The 27,849-nt window shown below is 38.8% G+C and overlaps 1 protein-coding gene across 1 annotated transcript in view; it reads right to left on the bottom strand.

Annotated features, from left to right (window-relative positions):
- The window catches only part of Adamts3 (ADAM metallopeptidase with thrombospondin type 1 motif 3), a 126,182-nt gene that overhangs the window by 48,990 nt on the left and 49,343 nt on the right, over positions 1-27,849 (bottom strand). The gene's annotated exons all lie outside the window — the stretch shown is intronic.

Below are 27,849 nucleotides of genomic sequence, written 5' to 3'. Positions count from 1 at the left end.
AATGAGGCAGGTATTCTTTTGATTTAATAACCTAAATTCTCCATATTTAGTGAAGAAATGTTTTGGTGAATTAAAACATGAAATATAAGTCAAACAGTAATATCATTCAACTACTGGCCTGAAAAAAGAACCCTGAAGGTATGTTCATTTCCATTTCAAGCCCATAAAACCCAGAAAGGAATTTATTCTATAAAATGCCTTGATGTCTAAAACAAGCTTGACAGAAGCAAGTCTGACTCATGCCTTATATAGAGGGTTATTGAATGCTGTGTTGAGGCGTACGAGCCATCTGAATCAGAGTCTTGACACTAATGAATAGGCATTTTCCTCCTCACCTTTGTGGTTTTAGTGAAGTTGCAGGAAAAGATGTCTCTTGGCCAAGAAGGCTGATGACCAAGCTTTAACCACATGGGATTAGAGGAATGGAAGCACCTACCCAGCTCACACCTCTGCAGCCTCTCACAAATACAGAGAAACACCCAGCCCTGCCCAACATGTACTGGCACAAGTGACGCTTATGACTACCAGATTTAAAAGCTATACTGTACTTCTCTTTGACCCAAGCCCAGTTCCTAACTCATTAGCTGGGAATTTTCTCCTCAATGAGAACTCTCTGGCTCCACAGGGTAAAAATAACTCTCGCCATCATCCACATCAAACAGAAAGCTTCCCTCAAAAGTTGCTTTTCAAGAGCTGTGAGAACCTATACTGAGGGCCGGAAACTACACCTGCATAGAGCTTTGGTATTTGACCGACCTCATGTTTCTCCACACACTTGAGAATGTGAGAGGTCCTGATAGCTAAGACACTTAAGGACTAGCTCTCAGTTCTGAAAACGTCTTGTTTTGCAGAGTTGTCAGAGACAATGTTCAAATATGCTAGCAGTATTGGCATATCATTAAGCCTGATGAATGAATGAAGAAAGATGAAAGTTTATTGCAGAGAGATAGTTTATTTTGCCCTGACAATTCCACTCTTGCTCTTGCATTTCTCCTTAAATAAATGTAGAGTAGACATTTATGGCATCAAACGGAACATGAGAAAAAGGAAATGAACCCTTTAAAATCAAGGACACTTTTGTCCTGTCTTTCATTCCATTCTGTGCAATCTTATTCTCCATGATTCTGATTGTGGACAACGTCAAACATTAGGACAACTTCAGACAGTCTTTGCTGATGTACATCATAACTCTGGTCAACTCTGGGGCCATTCATAATTAATTTGCCTTAGTATGTTTCTTCTAAATGTATCATTGCAGTGATTAGTATCATAGATTTTTTTTTCTTTTTCTTTTTCTCCCCAAGACAGGGTTTCACTGTCTGACTGTGTTCTCCAGGCTGGACTAGAACTTGCAGTTCCCCTGATTCTGCCTCCTGGGACACTAAGAATAAGGTGTGTGTCACTGCAACCAACTAACACAGCCCTTACACTAGGACAAATTTATCCTCAGGACATAATAATGACCTATCCAACTGTAGTTTTATGTAAGGTGATAAACCTCTTTGACCATCAGCCTCTCCGTTTATGAAATGGAATAATCCTACTTTGGGCTGGAGAGATGGTTCAACTGCTAAGAATGATTGTTATGCAAGCCTGAAGACCTGGGTCAAATCTCAGCATCCATGTGTGAAAATGGGGCATGGCTTCCTTTATTCCCGAGTAATCCGGCCGGGTATGTAGTGTGGGTGGAGGGGTAGGGCGGTGGCAGGAGGATAGAGGAGAACTCAAAAATAGCTCCAGGTTTAGAGAGATCCTGTTGAAGAGAATATGGCGAGTGATGCAGAGAAGGAAACCAGGCTTCCAACCTAGCTCTAGATTCACTTAGAGGTTCTGCCTCAAGAAAGTAAGGTTAAGTGACATGATAGGACACTTGGTCTTCTTCTCTGGCCTCTGTGTGTATACAAAAGCACCCCTCCACATACACACACCATTCACATCTATCCCTTCACAGCTCCCCACAAATATGTTCTTTCTCATAGGTGGCTCCTACATCATTTGACCTAGACCCCCTGTTCAAAGGAAGCTCATTTGCTGCAAAGTTTCCAAGTGGTCACCTCTCCCTGGTGGGCAGAGGGGATGCAGCCTTGCTAGGCCACAGAGGAAGATGATGCAGCCAGTCCTGATGAGACCTGATAGGCTAGGGTCACATAGAAGGGGAGGAGGTCCTTCCCTATCAGAGGACTAGGGAAGGGGCATAGGGGGAGAAGAAAGAGGGTGGGTGGGACTGGGAGGAGATGAGGGAGGGAGCTGCAGCAGGGATACAAAGTGAATGAATTGTAATAAATAAATATATAAATAAAATTTTAAAAAGGTCAGAAATCTAGAAAGAGGTTACTAGGAAGGAGATGCCCTAGCTGTGATGGTATAATAAAGCATAGGTAATATGAACACAGAGATAGTGATAACTAAGGTGAAAAGGTAGAAGGAAGGAAGGTGGACATATAAGGGAGATAAGGAGATGAGGAGAAAGGTTAACCAAACATAAGGGGTCAGAGAAAACCCATATGGAAATATACTATCTTATAAGTTAGCTACAAAGTATGATTTATGAAAAACAAAAGAATTAAAAAGAAGATCCCTTGTATGGCTGGAGTTCCCCCTAGAAACTATGGGGTATAAAACAAAAACCATAATGCCAACTGTGTAATAACTCCTTGTGAGCTATTGATCAGGAATACCCAAAATGATCCTCAAACACTACAGACTCTTGCCATTATTTTTGGTTGAACACTAGAACTAAAAGGGAAGATTCTATATTACAGACACTACAAGTCTTGGTGTGCAAATTAAGTGGGTTTCAAAGAGGTCCCATTTATTAATTGTAGATCTTAGAGGCTGAGCTGTTGGTGTTCTATTCAGGAAGCTGTCTCCTTCCTGAATGCCAATGAGTTCAAGGCTCTTCCCCTCTTTTGCCTTTAGTAGATTTAATGTATCTGGTATTATGTTGAGATCTTTGATCCACTTGGACTTGAGTTTTGTGCAGGGTGATAAATATGGATCTATTTGCATTTTTTATACATGTACACATCCAGTGATACCAGCACCATTGTTGAAGATGCTATATTTATTTCCTTTGTATGGTTTTGGCTCCTTTTTCGAAAATCAGGTGTGCAGAGGTATGTGGGTTTATTTCTGGGTCTTCAATTCAATTCCATTGATCAACCAGCCCATTTCTATGGCAGTATCATGCCGTTTACATTACTATTCTCTGTAGCATAGCTTGAGGTCAGGTATGGAGATACTTCTGGAAGTTTTGTAATTATATAGGATTATTTTAGGTATTCTGTGTTTTTTGTTTCTCCATATGAGTTTGAGAATTGTTCTTTCAAAGTTTGTAAAGAACTTTGTTGGTATTTATGGAGATTGTATTGAATCTGTAGATTGTTTTTGGTAAGATAGCCATTTTTACTATGTTAATCCTATCAACCCAAGAGCGTGGGACATCTTTCCATCTTCTGATATCTTCTTCAATTTCTTTTTTCAGAGACTTGAAGTTCTTGTCATTCAGGTCTTTCACCAAGATACTTTATATGATTTGTGACTAATGTGAAGGGTGTAGTTTCTCTAATTTCTTTCTCAGCCCATTTTTCATTTGTGTACAGGAGGGCTACTGATTTTTTTTGAAAGGAATTTAAATCTCTTTTTTTTATTCTTTATTAATTACACATTATTCACTTTGTATCCCCCCTGTGGTTCCCTCCCTCCTCCCATCCTAATCCCTCCCTTCCTTCACCCTCTGCATGCATACCCCTCCCCAAGTCCACTGATAGGGGAGGTCTTCTTTTCCTTCCTTCTGATCCTAGTCAATTAGGTCTCCTCAGGAGTGGCTGCAGTGTCTTCTTCTGTGGCCTGGTAATGTTGCTTCCCCCTCAGGGGGAGGTAATTAAAGAGCAGACCAATCAGTTCATGTCAGAGACAGTCCCTGTTCCTCTTACAATGGAACCCACTTGGATACTGAAGTGCCATGGGCTACATCTGTGCAGGGGTCTTAGGTTATCTCCATGCATGGTCCTTCGTTGGAGTATCAGTCTCAGGAAAGACCCCTGTGCTCAGATTTTTTGGTTCTATTGCTCTCCTTGTGGAGTTCCTGTCCTCTCCAGATCTTACTGTTTCCCACTTCTTTCTGGAGAGGTTGTGGAGAAAGGGGAACCCTCCTCCACTGCTGGTGGGAATGTAAACTTGTACAACCACTCTGGAAAGCAATCTGGTGCTTCCTCAGACAACAAGGAATAGTGCTTCCTCAAGATCCAGCTACACCACTCTGAGGCATAAACCCAAAAGAGGCTCAAGTACACAATAAGGACATTTGCTCAACCGTGTTTTAACCATGTTTGTAGCAGCCTTATTTGTAATAGCCAGAAGCTGGAAACAGCCCAGATGCCCCTCAGTGGAGGAATGGATACAGAAATTGTAGTACATCTACACAATGGAATCTTACTCAGCAATAAAAAACAAGGAAATCATGAAATTTGCAGGTAAATGGTGGGATCTGGAAAAGATCATCCTGAGTGAGGTATCCCAGAAGCAGAAAGACACACATGGTATATACTCACTCATATAGACATATAATAAAGGATAAACCTACTAAAATCTGTACACCTAAAGAAACTAATCAAGAGGGAAGACTCTAGCTAAAATTCTCAATCCCTATCCAGAAAGGCAAAGAGGATGGACATCAGAAGAAGGAGAAAAGAGGGAACAAGTCAGGAGCCTGACACAGAGGATCTCTGAAAGGCTCTGCCCTGCAGACTATCAATGCAGATGCTGAGACTTATGGGCAACCTTTGGGCAGAGTGCAGGGAATCTTAGGAAAGAAGTGGGAAACAGTACTGATTTTTTAAAAATTAATCTTGTATCCAGCCACTTTGCTGAAGCTGTTTATGCTGTGGGAGTTCTCTGGTGAAATTTTTTGTGTCACCTATGTATACTATCATATAATCTGGAAGTAGCGATACTTTGACCTCTTCCTTCCCAATTTGTATCCCCTTGATCTCTTTTTAGTTGTCTTTTTTTGCTACAACTTCAAATACTATATTGTAGACATATGGTAAGAGTGAGCAGTTGTCTTGTCCCTTAATGTAGAGGAATTTCTTTGAGTTCTCTCCATTTAATTTGATGTTGGCTATTGGCTTGCTGTATATTGCTTTTATTGTGTTTAAGTATGTGCCCTGTATCCCTGATCATTCCATGACTTTTTATCATGAAGAGGTGTTGGATTTTGTCAAAGATTTCTTTATGCATCTAATGAGATGATCATGGATTTTCATATAGTGAACCATCTCTGCATCTCTGGTATAAAGCCTACTTGATCACAGTGGATGATATATATTATGTGTTCTTGGATTCGGTTCACAAGTATTTTACTGAGTATTTTTGCATCAATGTTGACAAGAGAGACTGGTATGACATTTTCTTTCTTTGTTGAGTCTCTGTATGGTTTAGGTATCAGGGTGACTGTGGCCTCATAGAATGAGTTTGGCAATGTTTCTTTTATTTCTATTTTGTGGAATAGTTTGAGGAATACTGGTATTAGCCTCTTCTTTGAAAATCTGGTAGAATTCTGTGCTAAAAGCATCTTTATTGAATAAATACCTTTAAGAAATTAAATACAGGAAACTACAGTCAAACAGAAGAAGGAAATGAACAAAACTCTTCAAGATCTAAAATGTAGCTAGAAGCCATAAGGAAAACACAATTTGAGACAATCCTGGAGATGGAAAACCTAGGGAAGAAGGTAGGAACTATAGACACAGGCAACACCAACAGGTTATAAGAGAGGGAAGAAGGAATCTCAGGGGTAGAAGATACTATCGAAGAAATAGATACACCAAAGAAAATGTTAAATCTAAAAAGCTCCTGACAGAGAACATCCAAGAAATCTGAAACACTATGAAAAGACCAAACCTAAGAATAATAGGAATAGAAGAAGAAGATGAGTCCCAGCTCCAATGCCCAGAAAATATTTTCAACAAACTCATAGAAGAAAACCTAAGGAAAAAGAGGCCTTTAAACATACAAGAAGCTTACAAAACACCAAATAGATTGAACCAGAAAAGAAAATCACCCTGCCATATAATAATCAAAACATTAAATATGCAGAACAGGGAGAGACTATTAAAAGCTTTAAAGGAAAAAGGCAAACTCACATATAAAGGCAAACCTACCAAAATTATACCTGACTTCTCATCAGAAACTCTAAAAGCCAGAGGGCCTGGGCAGATATCTTACAGACACTAAGAGATCAGAGATGTCAGCCCCGACTACTATACTCAGCAAAACTTTTAATCACCATAGAGGGAGAAAAAAAGATATTCCATGACAAAAGCAAATTTAAACAGTACCCATCTACAAATCCAGCCCTACAGAAGATACTAGAAGGAAAACTCTAACCCAAGGAGGCCAACTACACCCAGGAAAACACAGGATATAAATAACTCCACATCAGCAAAACGAAAAGAAGGGAATCACATGCACTACCCCACCAACATAAAAATAACAGAAAATAACAAACACTGGTCATTAACATCTCTCAACTTCAGTGGCATCAACTCCCCAATAAAAGGACACAGGTCAACAGAACAGATAGAAAAACAGGACCCATCTTTCTGCTGCGTACAAGAAAAACACCTCAGCAATAAAGGTAGACATCACCTCAGAGTAAAAGACTGGAAAAGGTTTTCCAAGCAAACGAACCTAAGCAGCAAGCTGGAGTAGCCACTTTAGACTTTCAAACAAAATTAGTAAAAAAGATCAGAGCCAAACATTGATGAAAAATCCAACAAGTGTCACCTGCTAACATCAGAAGCAGAGGGTGATTGACTTCATCATGTGAGCCTGTGAGTATTATCTATATGATCTTTCCATATACCTTGTTTGTCATAGTTAATGTGTCACTCCTAACAACGTCTAGTGCCAGGCCCCAAATGTATGAAGGTGATATTGTACCAAGATATAAAATACTACCGTAAAAAGCTGTCACCAGTGGGGAAACTGCATAATGATAGTTAAAAACCTGTATCTAGGCCAGCTTAGGATACCAACTCTGAAGTTGCATGAAAGAATTGCTGCTTAAAAAAACACACCATTTCCATTTAGTGAATATGACCTCCTACTCATATTTTTTGCATTTTTTAACTGTTACTGCCTATCTAAGAGACAATGTACAGCATTTTTAAGTAGATAATTTTATCTTCAAAGTAAAAAAATCTAGTGCTTGCATGCTTTGGCTTTATAGTCATGTGGCTATAAAGCTATAGCCTATAGCTTTTAAGGCTATAACAAAACCTTAAAAGTTACTATAATATCCACACCGCAAAATGATTTTAATAAAAATCTTTGCATGTCAGAAATCTTTTAGCTATTGTTCATTTTAGAGACCCACTTTGCTTGAAACACTGTGGCAGTAAGTAACTATCGGTTGCACAGCAAAGAGGTCCAGAAGAAGGGAGATTCCTGTGTAATTCCATCACTGGGTTATCAAGGACACAGCTCCTTCTGGCTTGGATACTGCACTGTTGCTGTATAAACTTCCTCTTCCCTTTTAGAACAGCTTCCCCAATTCTAATGCCAGAGTCAGGGCCAACAGATCGCTTCCCTTTATATGTCTTACGGGGAGGTCAGAATGCTGATTGGAAGTTGTTGGCATAGTTATCTGTTTCAGTGGCCAAGCTCCAACCGCACACAGTTGAAACCATCTCTGCTTGATAAGAATAGATGCTTCAGTCTGTCTCCAGCAAAGCAAAAAGAATCCAGCCTTATGCCTGGGGCCAGGCTACTCTGCAGCATATGGCAAGAGTGAGCAGTTGTTTTGCACCTTAATTTAGTGGAATTTCTTTGAGTTTCTCTTCATTTAATTTGATGTTGGCTATCGGCTTGTTGTATACTGCTTTTATTATGTTTAGTTATGTGCCCTGTATCTCTGATCTCTTGGATTTTGTCAGAGGATTTTTTTTTTCTACATCTAATGAAAAGATAAGGGAAGTGCCATACATAAGAAAGAACATGGATATTCAATTTTCACCTTATAAATTTATTATTTGTGCTCTATTTTAAAGACATCATGATAGGAAATAATTTCTTTTCTTAATTTATGCTATATATTAATAGGTAGTTACTAAAATCTTAAGGTTATTTTTAAAGGCAGCACAGTTTATAATCTTTGTATTTTACTGTTTTATATATTTTATATATTTCATAGCAGCCTAGCATTTTTCTTCCTCTTCACTGAATTCTATTTTTCCACAATTATGGCTCCTGTGGTTGAGTTCTACTAAATCCAGGTGGTAATGACAGATAGGAAGAAGTAATCACACCTAATTTACTTTTATACTCTGACCACCCTACACTGCTAGAAAGTTTTGAAAGAGCCCTGCTGTATAGAGGAGAGATTAGATTGCACTTCATTTCAAAGCTAATGCCGTTTCTACAAGCTACCTCTTCTGTGTTTTCTTATTGACAAACAAAAAGTCCCTTTATTTCAAATATCCCTAGATATTCTGCAAGAATCATATAGATTATTTTCTCTAAAGGCATAAAGAATGCTTAACACACATTTATAAAAGTAACCATAACCAAACTATTACATATTAATGTTTCTATTTATTCTTTGTGATAAGTATGCAAAGAATCCAGGCACTTCTCTGTGCCATTGTTCTAATCACCAATAATCTACCAGTAGATAGGTCAAACTTCTTCCTTCTTATAACTGGCACTACAGTGGTAAGATTAATGACATACAGTAAGATGAATGAAATTGTATGAAAAGAACAAGAGGGGAAAAGTAAAGAAGGTGCAGTTTTATATAAGGTTTTCAAAACAAGGGAAGAAATAGGCAGAGACCTCGCCAAGTGAAGGAATAGGCCACGTGAGTATCTGTTGTATTTGTATGAGATACATGCTAACTTTTTACACATACTAAGTACTATGGTTGAATGTGATCTGCTTCCAACAGGTTTCTGTGTAACTGTGGTATCAAAAGAAGGTTTGGAATTTTTAAGAGGTGGGGACCAGTGGGAGTTTACTGGAACCATGTCCCAAGACAGGACTGTGAGAACCTAGTTGCTGTATGACCTCCTGCATCAAGATGTCATCTCTTGGCCCCATGACATGAAATACACAAAGAGCCCTTGCTGTGAAAGATGACGCACATGCCATACCCTTAAAACACCAAAACCGTGGGCTAAATAAACTTCATTTATGAGTAGCTTGCCTTGAGCATTTTATTGAAGTAACAAGATCTGAGTAATACAGTAAGTATGTTTATATCTATCTTATAGTCTTTTTCCAGAAAGCAGTTGCAAAAAATAAATTAAATAAAATAAAAATAGACTCAAGCATGTGGTGAGTGACTTTCAAGAACTTCTTTTATAAAGACTTTAATGTGTAGGACACGAGAGTATGTTAAACTTCTGTTCCTGTGATCATGCTATAAAGATACCAATAACCAGAACACAGACACATAATCTAGGGCCTGTGTTTCAATCTGAGCCACTGAGAGCAGAGAGCTTTCTCTGCCTGCTAACTAAAGAGGAGGCTAGAAATGCTAACTCTGAGAAAGATCTAGGCTGCTGCTGCTGGTTCTAAAGAGAAGCCCATAGCATCAGAGAAAGGCCAGAAAACAAACATGCTAGGCCTACAAGAACAAAGACCAGAATGCTGCCAACATCCTGAATGATCTTATAAGGGTGTCATTAACCAGTGCCTCCAGATCAGATATCAAATCAGGCTTATCATTCCAGCTACTCTACTATGAAAAGGCTTAGGCAGGAAGGACACAAGAAAATCCAAAGCTTGAACTACAGGGTGAGTTCAAAGCCAGCCTGAGTGATTTAATGAGAATTTGTCTCAAAATAAAAGGTGAGAAAGAAGGCTGGAGATACAGCTCACTGATAGAGGTCTGATTTTTAGTAACATACATCCATCCACTGAGTCTACTTGATGAAGTTTTGGTTTTGGTTTTGTGATCATAGAACTAATCTAGGATCTTGGACCAAAAAACAAAAACAAAACAAACAAACAAACAAACCCTGTAGTCTAGGATCTACAGAACCAAAACAAACCTGGGCATTGTGGTAAGCCATTAAGGGTGAGACAAATTATTAAACAGCAACAGAATCATAAGAGAACTGAATGGACTATGAAATGAGCTCCCAGTTCGGCTGCCATCTCACTTGTGATCTGGAGAAAGCTGAGTAAGCTAAGAGCAACAGAGAGGGTTTGGGAAAGGATGAGAGAGTAAACTAAGAAAAAACTTACAAGCTTTGAAAAACTAAATGGAATTTAGCTTAATAGGGTTTTTTTTTAATGTTTTTGTCTGCTAATTCTGACATTTCTGACAGTTCTGGGCTGGTTTCAAAAACTGATTTTTTTTTTCATCATTATTGCTTGCATTTTTCTGCTTCCTTGCATACTTGGTAATTTTTGACAGAGAGAGCCAACATTATAAATTTTATCTCTTGGGCCGCTGGATGCATTTGTCTTCCTAGACTATTTTTGAGCTTCCCTCTGGATGTAGCTTAATTGCATAAAAACAGTTTGTTCCTTTTGGTTCTTGTATGTAAGATTTATTAGGCAGGGCCAAAGTAACATCTACCTGGAGTTAATGACTGCTACTGAGGCATGCTCCTTCTGGATATCCTCCAGTGCTGTGCAAATCATGAGGAGATGCAGTCTGACCTGCAATGGCTCCTTGTGTAAGCAGGTACCATTACCAGTATACCATTCAGGTGGGGATTTTCTAGCTTTGCCTGTTTCCACACATGCATGCACCAATCAGGACTCAGTTACAGAAGACCAATGCCTGTACAGATCTGTAGAATTAGATCTTTTACATCCATTTTCACTCCTCAGTCATGTGACTCTTTGCTCTGACTTCTCAGTTCTGGAACTCTTTCAGGCTCTACCTTCATTCTCATTCCCTGAAACTCACTGGAAAACCCTCAGGGCAGTTAATCAGGGTATTCCTGAAGCACCCCACCCTCACTTTTTTCAACCCTCTTATCTTGGGGTCATTCTGATTCACTATTTGATATCCACAATCATTCAAATTGTTTCTTCATATATTTTGTTCATTTCATTTGTTGTTGCCAGCAGGAAAATCAACTACCCTGTGTGGTTCCATCTTGGCTAGAACTGGAAGTTCATTTGGCTTTGCTACAAGCATACAGTGGTTTAGGGGTACTGGCCTTCTTTGCATCAGTAATATGACTTAGAATTCATATCCAGCATTTCCCAATTGACAGCATACATGTATCTATTCTGATCTGTGGAAGGCAGGTAACAATGGAATGCTGAGCATAAGCCCTGGCCATATTCTTATAGTAAAATACATGTTTTGCCAGACATAAAATACTCTTGAATGTGTGGTGACATAGACAACATTGCTCAGAACACAAGGAAGTTAAAGTTGAGTGGCATTTAGTGAAACTCAGAGATTTATATTCACCTTTCTAATAAATGAACAGGAATTTTGTGCTTGATTAAAGACTATATGAGCCAAAAGATATTGTAAATGTGCTTTGAGAAAAACTATATATGTTACTATAATGTTCTTTTGAAATGTATACATCTTACCCTTATTCATTCAAATGCTGATTTCTCACCCCCACTCTCTGGTTTCAATCTGGATATTGCATTGTGATACTTACTCTAAGCATCCTGTCTCAACTTTGTGTAAACAGGCCAAAATAAAGCAACTAGCCACAGTGTTGAGCAAGGGGAGGAAACAGAGGACAGGAAAGAGGGGAGGAACCAGAGGGCAGGAAATAAGTGGGAGGAGAAAGGGCGAGACAGAGAGAGCTATGAGAGCAGAGCTAGAGGACGGATCTTGGAACTACATGGAGAATGAACCAGACCTAAGATTTCATAAAAAGCAAGTATAATGGGTAAAATCTAAAGGTTAGGAAGCTATGAGGGCTTGGAGGTTTAAGAGGGAGTAACTATTGCCCAGCATTGTGTTCTAGGTTAACTAAATAAACCCAGTGTCTATGTGGTGATTTGGTTATACAGCTGTTTAGGATTAACAGCAGCATTATCAGAAGATATATCAATAGTAATTATTAATCACTACTTACAACAAATGGCACCCAACGTGGAGCACAAACTCACAACCCTGAGATTAAGAGTCTCATGCTCTACTGACTGAGTTGGGGGTGCAACATAAATAGAGGGTGCACAGCACAAACATGGCAGCCATTCAGCAAATGTCAACCTTAACAAATACAGACATCACTCTAGTCCAAAGAATGTGATATGTGAAATATCTGTTGACTACGTTTGGCTCTGAGCCTGCAAAAATCATATTTAGATGATAGAAAATTGAGGCAAACCTCTAAAGGTTGCTAGAGAGGTAAGAGCAAGAATTTCATATATTAAGGTTCCTTGTGGGCCCTCTCTTAAAGTCAACAAGAATGACAAGAAACTCAAAAGGAACTTTCTTGTAATAAGACAGGGAACAACAGTAATTCATGATACAAGTGGGTCCTCCTTTTATAATTTAAAAATTTGTTACGATTTTTAATATCTTTATTTTTAAAATATTTTTTATATTTAACTACTATATTTACCATTGCCACCCCTTACCTCCCTCTTCCAACTCCTTCAATATCCCCCAACTCACTCATATTCATGACTCCTTTTTCAATCAGTATTGCTAAACACACACACACACACACACACACACACACCACACACCTTTCCTCCCTCCCTACTTGGCCCATGTACATGTGTTTAGAGCTGACTTCTTGAGACTGGATAACTCATCACCTGAAGAAAGCCTATTCTCTCAGGGCCCTTGTTTAGTTACCAGCTTAGTGGACCCTGAAGGTAAAGAGAGTATCAACAGCAGTGCTTTATTACCCTTGGGCCACATCTTGAGGGAAAGCTGTTGTTGGAGGCATCATCTCTTTTTCCCGTTTTCTGACTTTTGCAGCAATAACAGCACATGGGTGGGCCAATCTGCTCTCCCCTTCTGGGCAGCAGTCCTAGATCCAAAGACTAGAAGCTACTCTTCCAATCCTTCCAAAAAGTTAATGTGCATTTAATTCTTTACATTAAATCCTTTCATGCTTAAAATAGCTAGTGTGGTTTGAATTTCCTGGAACAGAATCTTGACATATATATGGTAAGTTATTTAACAAAACTGGCTCTCAAATGCACATCCATGCAATAAGAGTTTTGGGTTACTCAGTAGCAAGATCCTCCCACCCACCTTTGGAATTCAGTTTTTATAATTCTTCATTTTTACAGAGTTTCTGAGAACTTCTATTTTTCTATTCCTGAAACCTCCAGGGATATCTGCAGTTTGACTAGCAGTTTTCTAGTCTCTGTATCTCTTTTATTAACATTAACTATGACTATACATTAGTAAATATGCCAAAAGACATAGGATGTGTACAAGACAAAGGTAATAGTTCTCTCATCCACTTAACATACACAGAATACCTACTACATGATGATGGCTGTCAAGTAACATTTTATAAACTCTGAGCTATTTCAGTCACTTGTTTAGACCATCCTAGAAGTTCTAGAACATATTTTGTCTGGTCTACTGTTTAACAATTTGCCCTCCCTATCTGTGGAAATGCTACCCTGCCCCTCTCAACCTGGGGTCCACTCAGTGGAGCTCCTTCTGCACAGACCTGAGCCAAATAATGACTTCAGTTCCCTCATTTATAGAAGATCATCTGCCTTCTTGTGATATTTTGCTTTCTTCAGCAGAATGGATCTACACAAATCACTTTACTCATGTAACCATTCAACTGTACAGTTTATCCCTCTCTGCTTTCCAGGGATGCTTTGGGATGGCCCTTCCTTGTGAGATCTTGTTCTCTTCACCTACTGGCTGAGGACCATTCAAGGCTCTTTGCATTTTAGAAAGTCTCTTATACAAGTCATTCAGTAGTAGACTTTTTTATCCTGAGTTAAAGGATGTTGACTTCTACCGTGGCCTTTAGTAGCTTACCAGAGTCGCTTTACCTCACAATATAAATCCCTCAACAATCTTGTACATTTCCAAGTACTAAAAAGCCCTGAGGTCATTGTTACAATGTTTGACTTGTCATATCAATGCCAAATTCTGGTAATTATTATATTTAGACTTGCTACCATACCAGCATTTCTACATCTAGTATCATATCTTTTTTAAATTTTTTTATTTTTATCAATTACACTTTATTCACTTTGTATCCCCCCGTAAGCCCCTCCCTCCTCCCCTGCCAATCCCACACTCCCCCCACTTCTTCTCGCATGCCCTTCCCCAAATCCACTGATAGGGGAGGTCATCGTCTCCTTCCTTTTGATCTTAGCCTATCAGATCTCATCAGGAGTGGCTGCATTGTCATCTTCGAATTATGTCTCTTCCTATTTTCTGCCCTCTGTAATCATCCTAAATTTGTCACTTAAAATATCTTCTTTATGGGCTGGAGACCCAGTATCGTATCAAAGCAGATGCTGAGACTCATAGCCAAACTTTGGGCAGAGTGTAGGGAGTCTTATGGAAGAAGAGGGAGATAGAAAGACCTGGAGGGGACAGAACCTCCATAAGGAGACCAACAGAGGCAAAAAATCTGGGCCCAGGGTGGGGCTGCAGAGACTGATGAATCAATCAAGAACCTGCATGGAGAGGACCTAGATTCCCTGCTCAGATGAAGACCATGGGCAGTTCAGTCTCAATGTATGTTACCTAGTAAGGGGAACAGAGCAGTCTCTGGCATGAACTCAGTTCCCTGCTCTTTGACCACCTCCCCCTGGCAAGGTGGCCTTACAAGGCCACAGAGAAAGAGGATCCAGACAGTCCTGATGAGAACTGATAGGCTAGGGTCAGATAGTAGGGGAGGAGGACCTCCCCTATCAATGGACTAGGAGAGGGACATAGGGATTATATCTCTGTTAAAAGAATATGCCTTTGTATATCTCATCTTTCTGATTTTCTTTCCTCCTTTAAATCGAATTTATTAAAAAAATTTCATATATGCACTATTTTTTTTAAACATGCTATTCCAAAAAACAAGGGAAAAGAAAGATATGTAACTCTCCAAGAATAGCTATTGTTTAAAAAAATTTATGCCATTTCTAAGAAGCTTTTTAAAAATAATAGCACCCACCAAGTATGGTGGTGTATGCCTTTAACCCCAGAGCTCTGGCCCTCTTATGTTTTAGTCAATCCTGGTCTACCAAGTGAATTTTAGGCCAGCAAGGGCTACCAAGCATTCCTGTCCTACACTCCTTATACTGTATTCTGAATTTGTTCTATTCCATATTAAAAAAAAAATAGTTGAGAAACTAAACTCTTTTTTATACTCATTTGCAGTGGACCCAGAGCTAAGGACTTGGTATGTAAGAGGTCTGTCTAATAAAGTGTACTTGAATAAAGTTATGCTTACAGAGAGTGGTGGTTTGAACAGATTTAGCCCCCATAGTCTCATGTGTCTAAATGTTTGGCCCACAGGGAGTGGCATTATTAGGACATGTGGCCTTGATGGAGGAAGTGTGTCACTGTGAGGGTGGGTTTCCTAAGCTCATGGTCTATCCAGTGTGGAATGAGAGCCTCCTCCTGGATGCCTACAGGAGCCATGGTCTTCCTGGATCCCTTCAGAACAAGATGTAGAACTCTCATCTCTCCAGCACCATGTCAGGCTGTACACTGCCATGCTTCCCACTATGATGATAATAGATTAAACCTCTGGAACTGTATGCCACTTCCAATTAACTGTTTTCCGTTATAAGAGTTGCCTTGGTCATGGTGTCTTTTTATAGCAATAGAACACTAAGACACAAGTAAAGAAGCCAAGTGTCATAATATTTACTCTTAGCATACATGAGTAAACTGGTTTCAGTGACAGTTTTCCCAGATATGATCTGTAATAACAAGAAGATATGCACAGCTGTCTTGGTCAGCAAGGCAAGAGGATTATCTATTAGCCAGAGAGGTGGGCAGACATTTCCTGAACAGATGGGCAACTGCATGTATTTAACCTGCATTTTTAGCAAGCAGTTTACTTACATGTGATGACCTCTTGTGAGAAACCTTCCCTAAACCTTTACAGCAAAATATCTTTCATGTCTCCCATACTCTTTTAATTAATAATACATCTAATATATAATACATTATATATTTAAAATAACATAGACTACAGATGAATTATAGTTTTGTTTGTTATCACTTTCTTTGGTTACACTGGGAGCTCCCTGAAGGAAAGGGACATGTATTATACATGAGGATCGCTGAAAACATTCCTGGAGGTTATACACTGCTCAAGAGAATCTTGCCAAAGCAGCTCCTATAGAGCCTGGAGTGGTAGATCAATGGGTGGAATGCTTGCCTTGGAAGTACAAATACTCAAGTCAAATGCATGTGTGTGTCCAGGTTCAAGGAAGACTCCAAAGAGAGGTGAGAGGTCAACTTCAGGTGTCATTCCTCATTTGCCTTCCCTCTGTATTTTGACACAGGGTCTCCCATTGGCCTGGAGATCATCAAGTAGTCTAGACTGGCTAACCTGAAAGTCACAGGAGTTTATTCTGGCCATATTAGTACAGGACTTATGAGTGGTTTTTACATGCATCTGTGGATTTGTGCACAGGTACACACGCGCACACACAGGCACACACACATATACAAACACACATGAGCAAGCTATTTCATCACCACAAATATGTGCATATATATATATATATATATATATATATATATATATATATATATATATATATCGATGTATATCTACACATATACATATGTTTATGTCATATCAGTTTTTTGATGTATAACACTAAACATAGGGAAAATAAATTTTCATTCTCTGATATTCAAAGATTTTGAAACATTGAGGGTATTAAAATACTTACATGAATAAACATACCAATAATTGAACGAATGTCTGATGTGAAAAAAATAAGTGGAGTTCTAAGTGTAGGCTTTATCTCTCATATGATTATGAAAGAGAATATGAATTCAACATGCAAATAATATGGATTGAGTATCATAGCATTGAAGGTTGTCTGATAACAAATATTGGTGGATTTTATGATTTGAGGACACACAAAGAAGATTATTTGCAAAAAGAAATTGTTAGTTCTACAGTTATATGCCAATGCCCATTAAAACAACCATGGTGGTTGGGGTACTCGTCTCTGCAGGGCCCCAGGGCTCAGTTTTTATGGCTCTGTTAGTCTCCTTTTGGAGCTCCTGTCCCCTCCAGATCTTTCTATCTCCCCCTTCTCTCATGAGATTCCCTGCACTCTGCCCAAAGCTTGGCTGTGAGTCTCAGCCTCTGCTTCGATACCGCGATCAGCAGACTCTTTCAGGGGCCCTCTGTGGTAGGCTCCTGTCCTGTTCTCTGTCTTCTCCTGTTTCTGATGTCAATCCCATTTGTCCTTCTGGATTTAGCATCTTCCCTAGGCTCTTCCTTGTTGCTTAGCTTCTTTAGAAGTATAGATTTTAGAATGTGTATCCTATATTATACGGTTAATATCCATTTATGAGTGAGTATATACCTAAAACCCTGGCTCAGATATAGCCCATAGATTCAGTCTCCGAGTGGGTTCCCTAGTAAGGGGAACAGGGCTGTCTCTGACATGAACTCAGTGGCTGGCTCTATGTTCACCTCCCCCTGAGGGGGGGGGGTGCAGTTTTGCCAGGCCAATGCAGTCTGATAAGACCTGATAGGTTAGGGTCAGGGTCAGATAGAAGAGGAGGAGGACCTACCCTATCAGGTAGGGGAGAGGTATAGGGGGAAGAGAGGGAGGGACAGTGGGATTGGGAGGAGGGAGGGGGCCACAGCTAGGATACAAATTGAATAAATTGTAATAAATAATAATAAAAGCTTCATTAAAAAAAAAAAACTACCATGGTGGAAGAACAGGCCCAGAAACTAGTGAAGCTCAGAATGCTCATAATTGTTCATGTCATTGAATATGATAAACATTCCTATCTGAACAAATAAAAATGTTTACTTTCATCTGAAAGTATTTAAGTATTTCAATGTATTTAAGACTGTAAGACAGGGATATTGTGAGTATTTGCCTTGGTATAAAATATCATGCTAAATATCAGCATTTTCAGGACAATTCATGCTTCTAACCTTTTTGAGCACAATGGTAGCCTTTTAATGTCTTCGTTCATTATTGGGCTGAAGTAGAAGACACTAACCTAGATGAAAGAATGTTTAAACTCCATGTTGCCAGGAGCATAAGATAACTCAATCTGGGGGTCAGTTGTACTGTGATTTGAATAAAAAGGAAAACGCAGGATTTACAAATGTGATGCGTACAGATGTGATTGTGCTTACAAGCTGTGATTTTTAAGATTCATCTTAGTAAATTTAGTTTTCATCTAACATATGCCATAATTTATAATGTATTATCATTGCTACATATATGTGTATATATACATGTATGAGTGTATACATATTATATTATACATATATGAGAGACAGCTACAGAGTTCATTTAATGCTGTTTATCTGTAGCTATATACATATTTTATATTCATATATATATGTATATGAGAGATATCTATAGAGTTCACTTAGTGTTATTTACCTGTAGATATGTTAAGATCACGTGGCAGTAGGTAAGTAATCAGGGAGTTCATCTCTAAAGAAAACTGATTCTCTCACAGCATCCATGGATTATTTGTAACTCCTTATCGAGGGTTGGGACCCTGTGAAATATCTCCCATTTATACTGGCATGCCAACTGGTATTGTCACTGTGATGTCTTGTTTAGGCAACCATAGTGTTGTGATTTCACATGTGAAACTTCTCTATAGTGCCTTCCTGGAAGACACTATCAAGTAACAGGGGTCCTGGTCCTTGGACTCTTACAATCTTCCTATACCCACACTTGCAATTTTTCCTCAACTGTAAATATATATATTTATATATAACTGTAAATATATATATATATGGCTGAACACAATACTGTTACTTATTTTCTATATTTGACTAGTAAGATATTTTTAATAGCCTCTGTCTTCTGCAAGAATCTTTGTTGACGAGGGTTGAAAGCTAAACTTAATGGTGGGTATAAGAGTAAGAATTTATAATAGTTAAAACTCACATTGGTTTAGGAAACTATCAGTAGTAAGTTCTCCTCTTGGGGTTGTGACTTCTTTAGCTACATGTATTCATTTAGGTTTGCAGCACCAGGTATGAAGCACATTCTATTGAGCAAGCATTGGACTGGTCATAGATACCGTCATAGGCTTTGCAGCAGGGTGTAGCTATTGATTGCTTTTCTCCCTTGGCAGCTGGCATGGTAACTTCGGATACTAAGAGAGTTAGTGAAACGTATGAAACCACAGCTTTTTCTCTTTTAAATATTTCTCTCAGGCATTTGTGCTTGTCTCAGAAATCTAACATACCACTGGAAAAACTGTATGATTAAACAAAGTTTTAAATATATACAATTCAAAATATAAAACTTAAACATGTCACAATAATGATGTGAATGTTGGAAAGAAATAGTATACGAAATTAGAGTTATCTGAGGTTCTGACAGTGTGTGCTCACCAGGTTTCTATCGATATAGCAAACACCCATGATGTCTTAAAGGGAGAGAAAGTTTGTCTTATAGCTTCAGAATCGGCTGGCTGTGCTGTTTTGGACCTATAACGGCACAGTGTGCAACCGTGCTATGTTCAGTATATAATGCCACGTAGTGGACGATGCTCACTACCTCAAGGCAGCGGCCAGCAAGGAGAGGGAGAGGAAAACACTAATGTTCCCATATCCCCTTGAAGAGCATGCCCCAGTCACCTAACTTGCTTTTTCTAGGTTGCCAACTTAACAGTACATGATCTTCCAATTGTGTCACAGACTAGAGAATAAGCCTTCAACGTACAGACAGGGACTTGTAAGACACTTAATATGTAAACCACAGGAACCATATAAAAATTAAAACTCTATTATACTGAGCACACTGTGAACATAGTAAAATTTGAATAAATACTAAGTAAATATTCAATAAAGAAGTGTTTCTGTGTGCAGCTAATTGAAGACAGACAGAATCAAATGAAAACATCAGAACAACTCAAAAGAATGTAAGACGATTGAAAGTTAAGAATATAAAACAATAGAAGCAGGAAGACAGTAAGAGGGTAAATACAGTACTAACCATGTCACAATTATACATGCTGAAGTGCCTTGGATATGTTTAAGCCCTAGGCCCTGGTACCTCATTTGGACATAGTAGTGTCGTATACATCACCACATGGGCCATCTTATGAAAGCATCGCAAACAGTAAGTGCCTTAAAGAGCGGAAATATGGAACAAAAGCATGGAGAATAGCATGTGAAGACAAAACAGACTGCAGCGAAGCATCTGCCAGGCAAGGAAAGAGGATTGCTGGCAAGCCCTCCCTACAACCCCTCAGAAGCAAGAAGTGGAATAGTCTCCTCTGTAGCCTGTCTGCCACTTGGGCTCACAGTGAGCTCACATGACTGAGGGCACTTTTCTGGTGTTCTTTGACACATGAGTCCTAGAAATTAATAGGATTGCACTACATAAAAACTGATTATGTATCTGAATTACAAAACAGGGATTGTCTGCTTATGAAAAATAAAGTATATCAATATATAGCTTGTAAGAGACACATCTTAAATATCAAAATACAAAAAAGTGAAAAAGAGAGACTTGGGAAAAGATGCACCAATCAAACATTAAGTAAAGCAGATGTGGCTACAGAAATGTGAGATCATAGTTGGGAGTACAGGCACACACCTTTAATCCTAGCACTTGGGAGACAGAGGTGGGCAGATCTCTGTGAGTTTGAGGCCAACTTGGTCTACAGAGTGAGTTTCAGGAAAAAAATAAAAAAGAAAGAAAAAGAAAAGAAAGAAATATCAGATCTGCTGTACATTAAGTGATGAAACATTATTTTTTTAAATATGAAAATACTAGTAAGACCTAACACTCAATATGCTGGGAAAATATAGAAATCTTAAAATCTCGTGCAACTAAACGTATAACTTTATAATATATAAAACAAAAACTGATATAATTAGAATGAGCAAATGAACTCTGTAAGTGCATTGGGAAATTTTAATTAATACCAAAGAACAAAAAGTCTTTAAAATTCGATGCATGTGAAGATAACACAAACAATACAATTAAAAAGTTCCTTGGTAACAAACACTCTGAAGTGAGGACAAAAACTCACATTCTTTTCAAGTGATCATGAAATATTTTCCTGTTATTAGATCATAATATTTTTATGGTAGGCCATGATATAAGTCTGAACAAATTTCATAGGTCATTCCATGTTCTCCTACCACAGTGGGATGATGGAAAACAATCAAATGCAAAAGGACAATTAGAAAATCTTCATGTGAGGAAATTAAGCAACACAGATGTAATAAAACATGTAAAAATGACAGGGATGGGATGACTAAAAACTTTAAAATGTTTTGGAGTGAATGACAACATATTAACACACAGACAGATGAAGTATTTAAAGAGAAAATTTATAGGTTTGAGTGTCTGAGTTGAGAAACAAGGAAGTAGTGACCAGCAACTTCTATTCATCTCAAGAAGAAAGACAAGGGCAGGGGAAAGCCATTAGCTAGAGAAATAAAGATCTGTGGGAAAACTGGCATGATATTGACAACATTCAGAGCATCTAATTAGAGCCATTAAAAAATGGAAGAGGCTTATCCAATATTATATGTCTATATGAGTGAGTATAAACCGTGTGCGTCTTTCTGCTTCTGGGATAGCTCACTCAAGATGATCTTTTCCAGATCCTACCATTTACCTGCAAATTTCACTAACCAAGAGGCAGGACTCTTGTGAAAATACTCAATCCCTATTCAGAAAGGCAAAGAGGCTGGACATTAGAAGAAGGAGAAAAGAGGGAACAAGTCAGGAGCCTGACACAAAAGAGGGAACAAGTCAGGAGCCTGACACAGAGGACCTCTGAAAGGCTCTGCCCTCCAGACTATCAATGCAGATGTTGAGACTTATGGGCGACCTTTGGGCAGAGTGCAGGAAATCTCATGGAAGAAGTGGGAAACAGTAAGATCTGGAGAGGACAGGAACTCCACAAGGAGAGCAACAGAACCAAAAAAATCTGAGCACAGGGGTCTTTCCTGAGACTGATACTCCAACCAAGGACTATGCAAGGAGATAACCTAAGACCCCTGCACAGATGTAGCCCATGGCACTTCAGTATCCAAGTGGGTTCCATTGTAAGAGGAGCAGGGACTGTCTCTGACATGAACTGATTGGCCTGCTCTTTAATTACCTCCCCCTGACGGGGAAGAAGCGTTACCAGGCCACAGAAGAAGACAATGCAGCCACTCCTGATGAGACCTAATTGACTAGGATCAGAAGGAAGGAAAAGAAGACCTCCCTTTTCAGTGGACTTGGGGAGGGGCATGCATGCAGAGGGTAGAGGAAGGGAGGATTGGGATGGGAGTAGAGAGGGAACCACAGGGGGGATACAAAGTGAATAAAGAAAAAAATAATGGAAGAGGCAGTCTTGTTACACATAAGGGTTGAAAGCAAGTTTCTTGTTTGTTTGGTTTTGGTTTTTGTTTTGGTTTTTAGAGACACAGTTTGTCTACATAGCCCTGACTGTTCTGAAACTTGCTTTCTAAACCATGCTGGCCTTGAACTCAGTAATAAGCCTGCCTCTGCCTCCCAAGTGCTGGGATTAAAAGCATGTGCCGCTGCCTGGCAAGTTTCTTAATTCAGAAGCGAATGTGAAAACATTTGTCAAAGTTTTAAAATTTATAACAAATGAAAAATCTATTTTTTGAAAGGCTGCTCTTTGAACACTTGCCTTTGACAGTGCAGCCTTGCCAGGCCACAGAGGAAGAGGATCCAGGCAGTCCTGATGAGACTTGATAATCTAGGAGCAGATGGCAGGGGAAGGAAATTCCTCCTTTCATTGGACAAGGGGAAGGAGATGGGGGAAAGAGGAAGAGAAGGAGGGACAGGGATGAGTTGAGAGAGAGGGGTTCAATCAGAGTATAAAATGAATAAATTGTAACAAAAGAAATAACGTAAATATTAAAAAATAAAATAAAAGGCTGCTCACTAGAATACACTTACATAAAAAACAACAAGCAGGAGGTATTTGGAATTTCAATTAAAAATCTTTCCAGAAGTGCAATATTTGGGCAACCATGAGAATTAATAAATAAATTTAGTGAAGAAAATGGATAGGAAGTCAATGCAAGTATTCCTGTACACTAGAAACATTTTAAAGACAGAATTTATAATAACATAAAAACCAGATAGCCAACAGCAGACCTAACAGAAGTTATACAATAGTTACATAATGAAATTTATAAACTACACTGAGATAAAATAAGAAAGGCTTAAACAAAGAAAAATGAACAGTGTCATAGTTTTGAAGTATCATTATTATCAAGGTAAGAATCCTCCTTAGTTTGATTTACAAGTTTGATCCGATCCTATCAAAATTTTAGTGTTTTGCCATTTTTTTTTATTTGTAGAGGTAGAATGCCAATTTAAAAATGAACAAAAATCATTACACAAAACATAAAGATCCACAGCATTATTTAGAGAGGTTACACCCACATACATCAAAATCTATCACCAAAGTCAAAAGGCTAAAACAGTGCCACACTGATTAAAAAAAAAAAATGGTAGAGAGGCCTGAAGAGAGACTCATACAGATGACACCATCACAGGCAAGGTGACAAAAGAACGAGATTTCAGTCAAAGGTCCTAGATCAATTGGATATCCCCCACCAAACACAAAAATTAATAGAAGATCATTTATAACTCTAAACATGGAAGAAACACAGACACATTTAATTGGAAACATTAGGTGTTTCATGGGTTAAAATAGGCACAGTATTTTAAAAGGCCACGAAAAGCTTAACTATAAAGAAGATCAGATAATTTCCTTTATTATAGCTTTTTACCTAAAAAACTAAATGAAGACACCATTGTGAAATTATATTTGAATACAGATACCTGAAAAAAAATGCTCATATGTGAATGAAAGAATTCCTGTTCTACAATTCTGCAACAAAAATAGTCATTCCAGGGAGAAACAGAGTAAAAGACTAGAAGAGGCAATTCAAATGAAATCATTATACAGAACAGCCAATATTTAAGATGCTCAACTTCAATGGTCATTGAATAAATGCTACCCAAAACCACTGTATCACCACACAGTTGCTAACTGAGCAACAGTGACAACAGAGAAAGTAACAGTATCAGAAGGCACCTTAGCAATCTTTTGATTTTGCTACTCTGAACACTGGAAGCATCCCCTCAAACTCAATTCTGTCACCTATTATTTCTTATACATTTTAATGAAAATATAATTACATTAATTTCCCCCCTTTCTTTCCTTCAACCCTTCCCAATCCTGTTGGAAACTCCAACTCCTTTAGTCTTTTCCCTTACTCTTAAATTAATAGCCTCTTTTACTTTTTGTTATGTGTATGTGTGTGTGTGTGTGTGTGTGTGTGTGTGTGTGAGAGAGAGAGAGAGAGAGAGAGAGAGAGAGCAGAAATGTAGAAAATACCACCTGCTGCGTCTGGCTGGGTTGCCTGTGTGTCTATGGTTTCAGTGATGACCCAGTGTATGGGGTAATCATTCCTGGGGCTCATCCCTGGGAGAGGCTAACCCCTCTCTCTGCAGTCATCACTTGCCCAGTGCTCTTTTCTGACATAGATTTTCCATGTAGACAGAGGCCCGACAAAAATGTATAGGTACTCCAAAACGAGAACAAAACCATTCATAGCAGCCCTATTAATAAGAGCTAAGATGGAAACACCCAGCCTTTGACAATAAAGTAGATCATGAAATGTGGCTCTCCGTGCACTGGCTGGCTGGTTGGAAACACGATAAATGAACCCTGTACAAGTATGAATTTCATCAAGATAACTTCAAGCGAACAAAGCTGGACAAGGTCTGTGTGATACACGATTCCACTTATTTAACACTCAAAAGCATCCCCGACCGTCTTACTGTGTTTAAGATTAAAACATTGGTGAAGGAAATATGAAGGCCACTATTGACATTGTAATTCTTGACTAGGAAGGAGGCACTCTGGAAAGACCTGAAGCCATGTGAGGAATGTATGCAGACTGCTGACTATCTACCCAGTAAAATGAGCAGTGTACTAGGATAAAGATGCGGCCTATTTCTTTATTTTCCAGATAATGTGTGGAATAAAGAATCTAAAAACAAAGTTGTCAAAGCATAGTCAGGCATGCACCTAAACACAGGTCCTACCAGCGCTTGGGAGGCAGAGGCAGGAGAATACCTAAAAACTGAAGCCAACTAGACCTATAGTGCAAATTCCAGGTCAGACAGGATCACATTCAAGACCTTTCCTCAAAAAGCCAAAAACAGGTTTGTTTGTTTTTTCCAAAGCTTGTGGCTACCTCAGCAGTATAAAAACAAAAACACACACTAAGTTGATCTCTAATGTTTTATTTTATAACATTAGAAACATGTTTTTATTTAATTAAAAATCCAAAGGCCAATTTATGTGCTGTACAGTGTGTTTGGAAATTGATCCCCATTTCTGCTGGTACAGGATCCCTTATTATTATCTTCTTGCTATGTTTGGAATCATGCAAGCCAAGAGTCATTTTTAGAATTAAGTGGCTAACTCAGAAGCAAAGAAAACCAGTCACAAGGAATTATCTCATTCAGGACTGCAGCAGAATTATTACACATGTGAATTATTTAAAAAATGAACAGTTTTATATGGCAAAAGGAAGAAGAGGGTTATAAATAGAAGAAACTAAAAGATGTCACTAATTATTAACTAGGCAATATGAAAATAAACCCTTCCATAAATAGATTTTTATATTTTTTCCTTACACTGCATTTTCTTCCACTTCTGTTTCTTCCATCCTGTCCACACTGGTGGATTATTTATTGCTATTTCAGTTATATATTTCAGGAGAATGAGGTGACTGATTATATTTTTGCATAGTTCCTTGGTTCAAAATGCTGTGAAAGGAATTTATTTTTAACTGTGGAACTTGTTACTATGACATCGAAAAAAAAATGACAACAGAAATGGGCAGTGAAGGAAGAAGCCCTCCCAAAACCTGATACCTGGGGGAATAAAGGAAAAACACACAATTTATACAGGGGAACAAGGGGACGAGACATAACACCATAGAGATACGACACATTAAAGAAAGAGAGGACAGTTAAGACGAACACTGGAGACCACCTGGCAACCTCAGCTTGAGTTTCTACTCTCCAGGTGCCAGTGTATGATGGGTGTCAGCATATGTGTGTGTAATCAGCCTGGACTGTTTGGGCTATTACATGAAATGCCACGTGCTGAATAAGTAATGCAAAATATAAAAATGCCTTGTTCATATTATTGAAAGCCACACAGTGTAAGATCCAGGTCCTGGCAGATGGTGACTACTGAAGGCTCGTTCCTCACGAATGGCATCTCTGTGACTTCACGTGGAGGGTGCATGTATGCTTTGGCCCTTGGATATAAGGGCACTGCTCCCACACAAGAAGGTTGGTGATCTAATCTTCATCCAAAGACCATAACCTCAAATACCATCTCATTCATAAAAGCTCCTATGAAAAGTCCATATGAAACTCATATAAGCCCACATGAAATCCTCATGAACAAATGCTGTACTTAATAAAGTGCCCCATCATTTTCATAGGGAAGGTGATGCTCTCCGACAGCTAGTACAAAACACTGACCACAATGAATGAGGCATTTAGCAAGCTGAGCACCTTTCAATTGTATAGTTTCGATTTATTGTGATGTCAAGTGGCTAGCCCTCCCATGCCATATTCATTATAAAACGTGCTAGGGAGATCTGTGGGTTCTCTGTTTGAAGTCCAATTATACATAAAGGTCAACTAATTAGGTCAGAACAAAAAGCCACAGAGTTTGAGCAAATACTCCTCCTTACATATGGAAAGAGACTGAAAAAAACAAAAAGCACAAACTAACCACCCTTTATTATACCATAACGTATAATAAAAAGCCACCTATAGTAAAAAGCGACAAATAAAGCCCTGCCAACTTCAACTGCATGGAAGGCTTGCTTACCACTCCACAGGCTTTTGGTGACAACCAAAAACAAAGAAATACACCGATAATGCCAAAATCAGTGCAGAATATTAAAAAGTAAAATAAGAAACGGAAGAAAGAACGTAGAGCTATAACATATCTTGTGTGGAACAGACTAAGTTGGAAAAGTGGGGCTATCCAAAACAAGGTGTACGCTGAAATTCTGCTCAAATAGACTTCCACCAGTTTGTAGGGGGTAGAAGACTGGATTTCTAATGACATCAGTAAACTCTTCAACCAGTTAAGTGATGGAAGTCCTTTGAAAAAGGAGCCAGTCCAACAAACAGGTGCTAAACAGGCGAGGGGGGAAGCACTAGAGTGGCCATATGGCTACTCTTTTGCTTTTATCTGGAAAGAAGTCTGTATTTCCACAAGAGGATCCATGGGAATGGAACTGAGCCATGGCCAGCCTTCTTCATCACAATTTCAAAATGTCTTGTGTAGCAAGTACTTAAAGTTTGTCCATTACATAAAATTCTGCTGCTTCTTTAATAAAAGACGTTGTGGTAGTTTGAATAAGAATAGTACCCAAAGGCTCATATAGGTGAATGCTTAGTCACCATGGAATGGTACCCTTGCATGGAACAGAAGGATTAAGAATTGTGTGTCACTGGGGGTGGGCTTTGAGTTTTCAAAAGCCCGTGCCAATCCAGAGCCAGTCAGCCTGCACCCTTTCTCTTTGCCTGTGGATCAGGAAATAGATCTCAATTATTTCTCCAGTACCATGCTGATGCCATGCTTCATGCCATGACGATACCTGAATCAACCTCAAAACTATAAGCAAGCCCCGATTAAAT

Source organism: Psammomys obesus, unplaced genomic scaffold (genome assembly GCF_907164565.1).
Source record: "Psammomys obesus unplaced genomic scaffold, mPsaObe1.curated_primary_1811, whole genome shotgun sequence".
NCBI classification, from domain to species: Eukaryota; Metazoa; Chordata; class Mammalia; order Rodentia; family Muridae; genus Psammomys; species Psammomys obesus.
This window is presented reverse-complemented; position numbering and strand designations above follow the sequence as displayed.